The 14,118-nt window shown below is 41.0% G+C and overlaps 1 pseudogene; it reads right to left on the bottom strand.

Moving 5' to 3' along the window:
• The window catches only part of LOC110546073 (murinoglobulin-1-like), a 42,458-nt pseudogene extending 29,382 nt beyond the window's left edge, over positions 1-13,076 (bottom strand).
• Between the last annotated feature and the right edge of the window lie 1,042 nt (positions 13,077-14,118).

Raw genomic sequence — 14,118 nt, forward strand, 5'->3', positions numbered from 1 at the left:
AGTCCCAACGGATACACCTCCACCATAACCCCCACCTCGAAGGATCAGGGAAAAATCATGAAACAAGGATCAGAAAGATTGTAAAAGACCAAAAAGCCTTTTGAAAAAATAGTGTCTTTCAGACACAACAGGAAAAACACCCATAAAATTCTCAACAATGTGGTTGCCTGAACAAGACTTACACAATGGTAGAACAAGTTAACCTGCCAATGTGGTGAAATGGGGAAATTGCTCAGAGCCCCACTCCTAGAACAAGAGCTACAGCTACAGGTGATCATTGGCTGCTGAGAATGACTGAGATGGATATAAAGGTCTGTGGGAGTCAGGAGTAGCCTGGTCCTGCAGGTAGCACAGAAGTCTCCCAGGCTGTTGCAAAGTACAAGTGCCATCTCCCATAAGGAAGGATTGTACTGACTGAGAAACAGTGCTTAGGATGAAGGTCTAGAGGGTGAGTCTGGGTAGATTCGGGTGTGGTCTGAACCTACAGATGCAGATGACCAGGGTGTTACCTACATCCATCCCCAGCCTTTTGGGTGGTAAACAGGTCTACATCTCCTCTGTTGAGGAGAACTCCCGGAGTGTTTGACATTCCTGGTTTCTCTAATGCTTATCTGTGAGCTCAGCACCAATGCTCTGCACACCTCACGTGCTGTGGGTAAGACTACAACCTAGTATAGAAGCTCCTCAGAAAAGGAGAGGTCAAAGTACCACAAGGTCAGCGGTGGGGAATACGGAAACGAAACCTGGGTCAGCATCCCCACACCTGTTCACAGGCAAACCTGTCATCTCTGTGATTCACAAACAAGCGAGCCCATCAGCTGATGGATGGGTAATCAGAACTGAAGAGGAGAATTTATGGGCACAGAGATGATCACCTTTCACCAGATTTACCAGACTCAGACACTCGATGGCACATGTTTTCTGTCATATGTAAGGGAAAAACAAAACAATATGACAGCAACATGGAAGTTGTTCCCTTTGAGAAGAGGAAGAGTCTGGCAGGAGGAGGGATGGAGAGCATACGGTAGGTAATGAATGAGGTGATCAAGTGTATGATACACATGATTGAATATATTGCAAGGAAGCCCATTGTTTTTCACAATTTACTTACATTTCATACATGCTAATTAAAAATATACTTTCAAAGAACAGTCTATAAGGCATGAAAGTAGAGGGTGCTATGTAGGAAGAGGAGAAGTACATATGGGAGTGAGGACACAGAGAGCAGAGGTGGCAAGGGGACAGGGGAATGTGGTTAAAATACATGATTCTCATGTATGAAAATGCCAAACCTCCCATTTTGTACAATGATTTACACAAAAATAAAGTTGGTGGTCAGCTCAAGTTGTTGAAACATCCCTTTAATTATAGTGGGTCTTAAGACTTTCACTCTTGTCAGTTAGGGGCTCCTGGGAACTGCACATATGCCTGGCTGGTGCTCCATCACTGAGCTACACCCCAAGGTCCAGAATATCCTCTTTCAATGCCTGGTTATGCATTTCCTCTCAGCTGTGCTGTATGCATTGCTGTGTCAGTTAACCTGGATATTAAAAATAGGCCTGTGAACAGTTTTCACTCACCTGGTAACTGACTTCTTTGCATTCAGGCTTTTCCCCAAGGCTGAAGTACAGATATTTAAGGCATATACTTATCTTTGCTTGTCCTGGGACAGGCTTCCCGTAGGTGTATCTGTCACAAGATAAATGCACACACACCAAGAGTGTTTCTGAAGCAGAGACTCACTGTTTTCCCACCCATAGTCCACACTGCCAACTTGAAGCTGCCAACTTGAAACTGATTCTATCCAGTTTTGTGATGACAGCAAATACGGCCCATTATTACCACTTGACACTTTATTTTAATGACAAGCAATGTGAACTAAGGTATGCCTTTTCTGTCAGATTTGGGCATATCTGCAAATTTCTCCAGTGGGCTTTGAATACCTGTGATTAACATTGAAATAGCAGTTTTACTTGCTGTAGAATAATATCTTTATTTTTGAGGTACAGAAATGCAAGTAAAAACCCCTCATGCTTTACAGTTAAACTTGGGCGGGAGTGGCTAGAGCTGGAGCCAGACTGGGAGCCATAATTTAGTGTCTGTGTTCTCTTTACATGGGTCACTGTTTCTTCTTAGGTACCTTTCTGTCTCCAAAAACCAGGACTCTTTACTGCCTCATACAATTGATTTTATTATTGGTGTCATGAGAATTACCATCAGCAACACAGGCAGTGAGTGACTGAGCAGGAAGTGATGCAGAGTAGAAAGGAACACAATGGAGAAAGGAACACCACAGGGGCCATTCCAGGTGGGAAGGACACGGCCTTCACATTTCTACATATTCTACAATGAGACATTGTCCCAGGTGATTCCGTGCCCAAGTACATCCTTCAAGTTAGAAGAATTGAAAGATATAACTCACACTGCACATGCCGTCACATTTATTTTTTCTTCTTGCATATAGATGGCCTTTGGGACCTTTACTTGAACTTCAAATCTAGGAAGCACTGTTGGGAAAGAGAGGATAAATTCCAGGTGAAAAATGACTTTTCTAGTTGCCTAAATGATCAGTCTCTGTCTCAAAATGGTGATTTCACATTGTGAAGGTGAGTCCACCCTCTAAATAAAGTTAGAACATTGAGTGGTTATAGATTATATCATTTCTTGAAAATCACTGAGGTATCTACTTAAATGAGAAAAACCTAGTAATTTGCTCCTAAAATCCCAGAATTTGTTGGAAGTTCCATGTTGCTAGGTGGATAGCCTAGCTTCAGTCAGATGAACCCCAGCCTTGCACATTTGGACCTCAGTTTGTTCAAAAGAATTCATCCTGTGATCAGTAGAAACTTATAACATCCGATATCCCTATCCAGTCTTCCCAAGCATACCGAATTCCTCTACGGTGAAGGAGTGCTCTTTCTTCACTCCCGATTGTTTTTGTATCACTATCTTGTAGGAGCCCAGAATGGGCTCCAGTGACAGACTGAAGGACAGTTGCTTAAGCCCGTTCTCTGTGCTGATATTCTGCCACTGCATAATTCGGTTCGTTTTTGGATCCTGTGAAACAGGTTGCAAGTTTTCTAATTCAGTAAAGTATGAAGAACAACAAAACATCTAAGACCACTGTGCTCATGGTGGAAGCATTTGGGAGCCTGCTAATATTCTTCTGGGGGAGAGGGAAATAAAGGAAAGGTGGGACTTAACCAACCAGTTATCTCGAATGGCAGAAGGCTGCTGACCCACAGTAGTTCTATAATACCCCAGCATCAAGGTACTTTCAGTGGATTGAGTTCTCTCTGAATATGAACACTGAAGCTTCTTACCTCAATGTAAACCACAGGAAACTGAAACAAAAGGGAAAGCACTGTTAGTTCAGAACAGAGGGCGGTAACCCCTTTGGCAAACCTGTCTCCAAAACATTATGCTTAAATCAGTAACTAAATTACAGTTATGAAGTAGCAATGAAAATAATTTTATGGTTGTGGGTCACCACAACATGAGGAAGTGTATTAAAGAATCGCAGCATTAAGAAGTTTGGGAACCAATGGTCTAGAAATTTCACACAGACAGCAGATTCCATACATTTATAGACTGGTTCTTAGGACAGTAGTTTCAGTTAGAATTGGATGGACTTAATCTCCATTACAAAGCCACTTGCAAGCCAACTAACCACCACAGAGAAAATTTAAGTATATATTATAGAACTACCTGAGTTGTTCCACTCACTCAATTGATAGGGACTCAGAAATGGAACTGTGGGACATTATCTGTAAGATTTCTCTGATGTGCTGTGAGTCACACCCTGAGCCTTTATAGTCTGGAGATTATAGAGTTTAGTGTTTAAATCAGGTATATTTGCAGTGTGAAATGGAGTTATTAGTTTTACGTATATCTGTTGGCATATTTTTCATGTGTCCAGTTTACCCTTGTTCACTCAAATGCTGACTTCTCTACCCCACTATCTGCTTTAAATCCAGACATAGCATTGTGACATTAACTCTATGCACCTCCTGTCTCAAGTTGCGTAAACATGTCACTGTTTGTTTTCTGTATTGCCAATAAAAGTCAACTTGCCAATGCTGAGCAGTTCAGAGAATAGGGTGGGACATCCTGGTCTGATGAGGGGAAGAGAAAAGACAGGAAGAGAGGATGGATCCAAGGGGAGAGGACCAAGAAACATCAGGAGAAATGAACTAGACCTAGAATGTGATCAAAAAGCAAGTAAAATTTGGAAATCTGAATGGGAGAAAGCTCTACTAGCTTGGAGTTTTAGGATGGGGTAATATTGCAGAGCATATCACATTAGGCTAATAAAATATTTAAATAAATCCTGGTCTCTCTGTGTGGTTATTAGGGTATATACCTCGTTAGGGAGTAACTGCTGCTTTACTAAAATATAAACCAATATTAAATATTAGTAATTTGTACTGTATATACAGTCAAATTGTATAACTTGAGGGTGTCCTGGGCAAGGCACTGGATTCCCATTCTTCATCTAATGGGCTACAAAGGGATTAACATGTGTCCTCAACATGCATCACTTGAAGAACTTTAACAGATGCCTGACTGTTGCCAGAGTAATATAAAGGAAGAAAGGCCTCAATAGCTTCTCTTGCTTCAAAGGAGAATTGCTGCTGACCAAGCCAAGAGGGGCAGTTTCAGAGGTTTTGCAGGAGACATGGTTCTGATTGATTAGATGAAGTCTACAGAGTAAAGACAGACACTGACAAGGTCGTTTAAGATTCTATTGTAACTGAGCTGTCTGCAGAGGCAAACTTATTTGAGGTGACCTCAAACTTAGAGAACACAGCCATTTCTAGCAGCTGATAAGGGAGCAAGCAATGGCAGTAGTAAGGGAGATTTAGTGATATAGGACTCGTTTCTGAAAGTACAGAAAGATAGGTCATGACAAGGGATGATGAAAGTGTGGCACATGTGTACACAATGAAGGTCTATTCAGTTATAAAAAAATGACATCACAAGATTTTCAGGCAAATGGATGAAACTTGAAAAAATTATAATTATAAACAAGGCTCAGAAAGACAACTGCTGTGTGTTCTTTCCTATCTGTGGTTCATCACTGCAGACATGTAGAGTTATGTGTTAGACCTTCAGTATCCGTGGAAACCAGGAAAGAAGAGGGTCACTGAGGTGGGAAATTCCTCAGGGTAGGAGAGATGCTTGATGGAGGTGACGTCAAAGCACAGGTGGACTTAAGCAGGGCTGATGTGTGGGATGGGAGAGAAGAGAGGGGAGGGTCGGGGGGTTAGCAATGAAAAATAAGGAAATCATGAAATTTGCAGGCAAATGGTGGGATCTGGAAAGGATCATCCTGAGTGAGTTGTCCCAGAAGCAAAAAGACACACACGGTATATACTCACTCATATGGACATACAACATAAGACAAACCCACTAAAACCTGTGCATCTAAAGAAACCAAACAAGAGAGAAGACCCTAACAAAAATGTCCAATCCCCATCCGGAAAGGCAAAGAGGATGGACATCAGAAGAAGAAGAAAACAGGAAACAACCTAGGAACCTGCCACAGAGGGCCTCTGAAAGCCTCTGCCATGCAGACTGTGAAAGCAGATGCTGAGCCTGATGGCCAACTTTTGGACAGAGTGAATGGAATTTTATATAAAAAGTGGGAAATAGGAAGAGATGGAGAGGACAGGAACTCCACAAGGAGAGCAACAGAACAAGAAAATTTGAACATAGGGAACTTCCCAGAGACTCATACTCCAACCAAGGACTATTCATGGAGATAGCCTAGAACCCTGACAATACAGCCATTTCTGACGAGAACTGATAGACTAAGATCAGAAAGGAGAGGAGGACCTCCCCTATCAGTGGACTTGGGGAGGGGCATGCAAGCAGAAAGGGGGTGGTGGGACTGGGACGGGAGGAGAGAGGGGCTTATGGGGGGATACAAAATGAATAAAGTTTAATTAATAAAAGTTAAATAAAAAATTAATTAATTAAAAAAAGTCACTCTACATTTCAAAGTAAGCAAATCTGTGAAGTAAGAAATTTTCACTTGGCTACTGAGCTGCCATGGGCTACATCTGAGCAGGAGTTCTAGGCTATATCAATGAACCGTCTTTGGTTGGTGTATCAGTCTCAGAAAAGTCCTCTGTGCTCAGATATTTTGGTTCTGTTGTTCTCCTTCTGGAGTTCCTGTCCTCTCCAGGTCTTAATATCTCCCTCCACAGTGTCATAAGATTCCCTGCACTCTACCCTAAGTTTGGTTTTGAGTCTCAGCATCTGCTTTGATACACTGCTGAGTAGAGTCTTTCACAGGCCTTCGGTGGTAGGTTCCTGTCCTGTTTCCTGATTTTTCCTGTCCATCTGAGCTGAATGGCTGGCTCTTTGACCAATCCCTGTTCTTCTGAGTGGGAAGCAACCTTACCAGGCCACAAAGGAGGACAATGCAGCCAGTGATGATGAGACCTGATAAGCTAGGGAAAGGTGGAAGGGGAGGAGGACCTCCCCTATCCGTGGAATTGGAGAGGGGTATGGGAGGAGATGAGGGAGGAAGGGCAGATGAGGGAGAAGGAATGAGGGAGGGGTCTACAGCTGGGATACAAAGTGAATAAACTGTAATTAATATAAAAAAATTAAGTTCATACATGGAACACAAAAAACAATAAAAATTTAATTAAAAAATAAACAAATAAAATGTACATTCAAAGTTTTCTCATAAGCAGAGTGCTGGTTATATATGAGATCTGATGATTACAAGTAACATTTTCATATGTCTATTTTATAGTATGTGTTAATGACTGCATAAGAGATATATTAATAAAAATATGACATACATAAAAAAGCAATTTTCACAAATCTCCTACATATGATATCTTTTAATATTTATCCTGGATGCCCTGGCCTATCTGGACAACAAAGAAAACTATTATGAAAACTGTGAGTGAAGAAGTAAAATTGTTACTATTAGACTAAAGAATGAAAATATTCTACCAGTTCCTAGTAGGTAGATAGAAAGAGGCAGCACAAACAGATAATAAAAATGGTGGAATTCTCCCTTCCTCCACACACTCCTGGTATGAGACAAAAATCTAAAGGCCCAGCACAGGGCTCTACCTCCTAATGCTAAGGCACCTCTGCAGCGACCAGTCTGACACACATGGTTCTAAGCCAAGACCAGGATAGACTAACCCTAAAGTCTCTGTCTTTGTTCAAATGGATCACTCCTAAATGAGGGAAGGAAGACATCTCAAAGATGCTTCAGAACCCAGCCTTCAGAGAAAGAGAGGCAGGGCTTCCCAGGCCCCTCTGCAGAGGGCCCTCCCACCCATGTGCCTGCTGTGTGCTTGTTTCTTCACCTCTGAAAAAATCCTTTCTCCACTGACTGCTTCTGCCTGCTGTGTTAAAGGTCTTTCCTCTCTTTAATTCTTTAACTGGAAGAGAAATGAACCCTACACATTATTAGCAAGATCACTTTATAACCGGCACACAAAACCTTTTGGAATCCAAGATAAGTCAGTTTGACTAAAGAATTCAGCAAGATCAACATGGAAAATGAGTAATCATATACATAGAAAAATCTTAATTGCATTAAAAATGAAGGCAACAAATTATAAATTCTATAAACTCCATTCATCAATGAAAACTCTGACTTGGGAAATAAGTCAATTAAGAAGTTGAATAGGACTAAGAAGAACATTGCAAACTACTAAGGAATCTGTAAAAGGAATCTAAAATAATGGTTACATATATGTGTACTAGCAGACACATGTGCTATTAAATGATTCCTACTGTTCCAAGGCAATATATATACTATTAAAATACACATCAAATTTCTAGTCTGATTGTACAACTGCAACCTGATAGTAAAATCTATATCAACATCTCAGAGTAGTTGATGAAATTCTGAAGAAAGGATTAATTCCTGGAAGTGAATTTACCCATCATAAAAATGAAAGTGCTGTAACTATGATGAATCCGGGAGGTGAAAGACGGGAGAGAGAGGCAGTTGGTCACATGTGAGCTGCTGTGGAATAAGTACCTGGTCTTCATCGAAGAATCTACGTAACAAGCAGGTACAATCGCCTGCTGTAGTCCTAGCTGGAGAAGCAGAGACAGAGAGCTCTAGAGGGGTCATTGGCCAGGCAGCCTAGCCAGACCATCAAGGCTAGGATCATCAACCCAGGCTAGGGGGAAACTCTGACTTAGAACTCAAGGTGTATGACACCCCAAACTGACACCCAAGATTGTCTCCTGGCTAGCATACACATGTGTATACACACACATGTGCAGACAAGTGAACATGTGTTACACAGAGACACACAAAGAACTAGGAAGTGATCAACAACTGTGGTGGTTTGAATGGGTTTGGCCTCCATAGACTCATGTGTTTGACTGGTTGGCCATAGGGAGTGGCATGATTAGGAGGTGTGGCCTTGTTTGAGTAGGGATGGTCTTGGTGGAGGAAATGTGTCACTGTGGGGGTGGGGCTTTGAGGTCTCAAATGGTCAAGCTACACCCAGTGTGGCACACAGTCTTTTCCTGCTGCCTTCAGATCAAGATGTAGAACTCTCAGCTCCTTCTCCAGAACCATGTCTGCCTGCATGCCACCATGCTTTGTGCCATGAGGATAATGGACGAAACCTCTGAAACTGTAAGCCAGCACCAAGTAATTATTTTTTGTTTTTGTTTTTAATATATAAGAGTGACCATAGTCATGGTGTCTTTTCACAGTAAACAATAAAACCTTAACTAAGACAACAACCTACACTGGAACTTTCAGTGTCAGAGCCTACAGAGATAGGTAAAGGGATTAAGGATTGTCCAGAAGAACTATATACATGTGTATACAATGAAGGATCAAAATAGAAAAAACACTATGAGTGAGGCAACCCAGACCCAGAAAGACAAACATGATATGTACTCACTTAAAGTGGATATTAAGTATAAAATAAATCACAATCACACTGTCGTCCACAGACCCACAGAGTCTGTGTAACAAGGAGGGCTTTACGGGGATGTAGAGATCTTCCTAGGAAGGGAAAATAGAATGGATCTTTTGAGTGGGGTAAGAGTGGAGGCAGAAAGGTTCAAGCAGGGGAGGGATGAATGAAGAGAGAGTTTGGGGAGAGATGGAGAGATGATCGGAACAGGAGGCATTTAAGGTGCAGTATGGAAATCTATTGTGGTGTAAACTCCCTTGAACCTATGAAAGTGACCTCACTGAGGACTCCTAGCAATGGAGGATTTGACACCTGAAAGGCCATCTTTTGTGACCAGTCAAGGCTCTCAGAGGTGGGACTGGGCCCAAGCCACAAGAGGCAGCTTATGCCCCATACTGCCTGTGTGGCCAGGAATGAGATGCTGGATGACTGGATGGCTCTTTTGCCTGCTCTTGGGAGCCCTTTCCTTTTACAGGGTTGTCTTACTCAGCTTTCATATGAGGGCATGGGCCTATTCTTATCGTATCTTGTTGTGATGTGTTCAGCTGATATCAGTAGATGGGCTGCTCTTTTCTGAAGTGAAACAGATCTGGAGAAGGAAGTTTAGGGGAGAGACTAGGGAGAGTGGAGGAAGAGGAGGCTGCACTTGTGACAGAAGAATAATAGTAGAAAATAGAAAAAATTATCCTTGGTAGAATTACACAGAAGACTATTGGTTAAATACAATGTTTAGACTTGCCAACAAATGGTGTCTATAGTAATTTCTTATTTTCAAAGAACTAATTAAGTAAAAGTGGATTATGATTTTGTTTACTTTTTAACTAGTTCTTTGAGATTTTGTACAGTGTTTTAAGATGATAGTCAACCCTCCCTCCATTTATACTAGATCTACCACCCTTCCCTACTCATATGACTTAGGGTTCTCTATTTTTTTTCACCCATTAATTTGTTTTGAACTGCCCATTTATTCTTGGATGTGTGGACTTCCATTGGAATATGGTTGACTTACCAGTGTCTGCCCTCTTAAAGACAACCGACTTTTTCCCAGTAGCTGTCAGTTAACAAGAGCTCCTCAGCTAGGAGTGGGGCTTCATGTACATCTCCCCTCTCCATGCTAGGCTTTGGTCGGGCTTGATAGTGTATGTGCTTGTGCCTGCTAACACAAGTGTAAGTACAAACGTGCAGCTGCCATATTGTGTTTAGAGGACTGTTCCCTGGTATTTATTCTGGCTCTGACAGTATTCACCTCTGCTTCTTACAGTTTTTCCTCCTTCTCTGACACAATTATCTCTGTGCCTTTGGAGGAGAGGATGTGATTTTGATGTCCAATTTAGGCTTTCACATTCTACAGTCAAGCTGGTAGTGACTGGAATCATCATCCCTACTAGCCACCTTTCATAGTGTGGCAAGAAGATACTTAATCAGGAATCGACTGAAAAATAAGGACTTTCACATAAGGAAGACATAAAATGGCCAAATGTAACTGAGAAAGGGCATAAATAGGCAAAAGATCAGAATCAAAACCAGATCAACTCATACTTTAGAAAGGGGCTGGAAATTAGAATATTAAGGTGGCATTTTGTCTTGATGAACTCACCAATACCCACTAGTGAAAGACTCACCAACTCATTCAGAGGGTGTAGATTTTTATCCATAGAGACAACCCTAAAGTTGACTGGAAAGAGAGAGAGAGAGAGAATTTTCTAGTGAGGTCCAGAGACTCAGTCTTCTCTTGCCATGCTCAGGACGGCATCTTAATTCCTTTGCCCACTCTGTAGCTTCATACCTGACTGTCCTGGCTTGTACACTGGTTTGTCTGTCTGGAGAAAGACAACGCTTTCTTTGTTCTTCACCAGCACCACCGTCTTTTTGCTGAATTCATGTGCTGGCCCTTTGATGTGGACAGAGAGGGACACCTTCTCCTCAGAAAGGAAAAGTCTGGGGAGCTGAGAAAGAGAGGAATACAAGACCCTTAACTGTCTGACCCTCTGCAGCTTTTAGATTTCCTTTTTCACTTCATCTGCTTCCACATCACAGGAAGGAGATGGGTCACGTCAATTTTTGTTTAAATGTTATGTAGAGGATAAAAGTGTCAGAATAAAAACTAGAAAACACAATTGTATGTGATTCAATGGAAGCACCAAACAGTCATTTTTATGGAGTAAATATGGTCTTGATTGAAAATTAACTCTAACTCTGAAACTGATGTAGAGGGAAAGACAATACATTAATGGTGGTAGAAATTAGGAGATAATATATTAGTGGTGGTAGATACTGTGTCTTGAGGATAGGCCCTGAACAAGAAACCAATACTTATTCAGAAGAGTTGTGGACCTTATTAGCTCAGTGTTACTTGAAAGTTCGTGACTCACTAGCAAAATGTACTACGCATTGGAAAAACGTCTGTTTCTCTGGGTGGTTAAACTTTTGAGAAAATTCATTGGGAAAGCAGCATAAGTACAAGAATTGGCTCTTCCCATTTTAGGTGTGAAAATCCATGGTATTTTTTAATTCGGTAAATTTCTAAGTTTCTCCTGTCTTGAAGTCAAAGATATGTTTCTAGAGTGATCTTTTTTAGAAATCTGTATGTGTATTATAGATGCATATCAACACACATATGTACATGTATGTATAAACAAATCAGAACAGGTTTCTGGTACTCACAGTAAAGGACACACAGCGGAACAAGTCCTTGTCGACCACAAGCTCATTGAACAGGCTTCTGTTTCCCCAGCCATACAGCAAGGTGGCTGTGACTGTCACCGTCTCATTCAGATGGTATAGATGGAGGCAGATTTTCTCAGGGGTCTCAGTGAGGAGCTGGGAAGGGACCAGCACCATATACTTCCTGGAAAGGAAGGAGTTTGGGCCAGCCCAGGACAGATATCAGTGTTTAAGAGTGTAGTTTCATCACAGTAACCCCTGCCATCCATATTTCCACAGTCTGAGATGGCAGTTGACAGCATGATACAGCAGAGTGGCAGGACGATTATCGATTTTTGTAGTGGTGATAACTCAACTTCTGCTGTGTAACCCACCAAGGCAGGTTCAAGTGACAGGTGGTCCCTGCACTAAGCAGCCAGCATTCAAGTTCTTGCAGGTTTTTCTTTTCTTTAAATGAAGATATGGAGGGAAAATTTATATTTTCCAGAAACATTCATCAGAACTGTTCTTCATTACCATTTTTAATTCTTGGGAAAGAACTTAGTACTTGTTTTTATTTTTGGGTACTCTCCATCCTCAATTTATAATATGACTGTGAAATTCAGAGTTGCATAATTCACTTATGTTACACTTGAGCATGAGTGAAAAGCTCTCTGTAGAAACCATTCTTTCTTTTCCTAGCATTACAGATTTTGTTTCAAAATAGCTAAAAATCTATGTGATCACTGCTGTACCACAGTATCACCAGGTTCATAAATGTATTTTTCTGATCTCAAAAGAGCAAAAAAAAATTTCGCTAACAATGTAATTCTAATAATGTGGATACTTTGGACACCAAACAAGTTCTACTGGTAGTTTAATCCAAGCCCTTGATCCTAACAGGAGTGTTGTTATAGGACACAAACATCCACCGAGTTCTGGTGTGCTCAAAGTCTCACCTGCACCAAGGTTAGACTGTAGCCTATTCGTTTCCAACCAAGAGTCCCAACAGTTTAAATGGTCATTTTCCAAGTGAGTAAGAAGGTTCAACAAATAAGAATTTCTCTGACCACTGGGATTTTAGATATTCCTGGTATCTAGGAGGAATGCTGTTCTAAATCACATAATACCTCAGTTTAGCCACACTGATCCCTTTAGAGTTCTAAAAACAAAAAGATTATACATAATCATGTAATGCTAGAGTTGGGAAACACACACACATATAATTACTGTTTGTTAATTTTATAGCAAAAAGACTTTGGGAAGGTTTTCCGGAGAAGGGACTGTGAAAGGAAAGGAATGGTTTTGATTGGAGGAGGAAAGATATAGGAGAGTCCTTGGTGGTACTCACGGATCTGAATGGATCGAGGAAGCAGAAGGCAGAAAGACAAGAAGAACTGAAATGAGACATGGCAGAGCCTGTCTGTTCTTCCACATGGTGTAGGAAGAAAGGACAGGAGGACAGGGCTTATGGTGTCCTCTTTCTTAACCCTGTTTCTAGAGATTTCCCCAATCCACCCTGGCTATTTATGAGTACTCTGTGCAAACAGGAAGCTTTGCCAAAGGTGTCTAAATAGAAGAGTGGAATTTCTGTAAGAGTTCTTTGTTAGTGTCACTGCATTCAGTGATGGCCTCTGGACAACTCAAATAAGTTACAACAGTCTCAGGAAAGGTGCCAGATGGTGGATGGTGCTGGTAAAGGGTCAAGGCCATGCAAACCCATAATGCACATAGACTTGCTTGGTTTGAATTAGAGAAGGCTTTCTCAGCCTTAATGACCAATAAACCTTTGCAGTACATGACTGTGCTGTGATTGTGTGACATTTGTCACCTCACTGCTTCTACTCACCTAGAATCTCTTAGCACTACTTTGAATGAGACCTCTCCATTTCTCTCTTTCCTCATTTAAGAGTAAACAGGAGAAGTCCAGGTTGGAGATTTTCAGTGTTCTTTTATCTGATTATTCAATAATCTGTTTTTATTGGTCTTTTGTGTAAAAAGGAAAACTGTGGATACTAAGATAAAAATATCACCTATTACAAGTCACTGTACCTAAATCTTGTTAGAACAGAAGTCCCCAAAGCTCATATAGAGACACACTTGCAAAGTCTTATGGCTATGGGTTGCTAGGAAGCCAAATATAATCTGAGCAACTAAGGTAGTTGCTTCAATTCTGAAGTGATTATTATTCAGGATGCAACTCAGTTCCTTTGGAAGGACATTAAGGTATGAGTTGGGAAGCACATTAACATTTCTATTCTAGATCATAGGGATGTTGATTTTTGCAAAGATCATACCACACTGATTTTTTAAGAAGGTTAGTATAAATGAAAACAATTATAATCTTGAGACATTAAGGAAAAGGAATAAACCTGCTAGAAGGGGATTCGGGTAAGCATGTGAAGGATGAAAAAGAAATACAACTTCTGAATTTCATTGATTGAACTCTGAACCCTAGTTAATCATCAATAGGAAGTCTCACCAACTCCTGAACTGGCCCCTTTTGTCCAAATTCCACTGAAATAATAATTACATTTTTCCTCTTAACTTC

The sequence above is a fragment of the Meriones unguiculatus genome, chromosome 5 (genome assembly GCF_030254825.1).
Source record: "Meriones unguiculatus strain TT.TT164.6M chromosome 5, Bangor_MerUng_6.1, whole genome shotgun sequence".
Lineage (NCBI taxonomy): Eukaryota > Metazoa > Chordata > Mammalia > Rodentia > Muridae > Meriones > Meriones unguiculatus.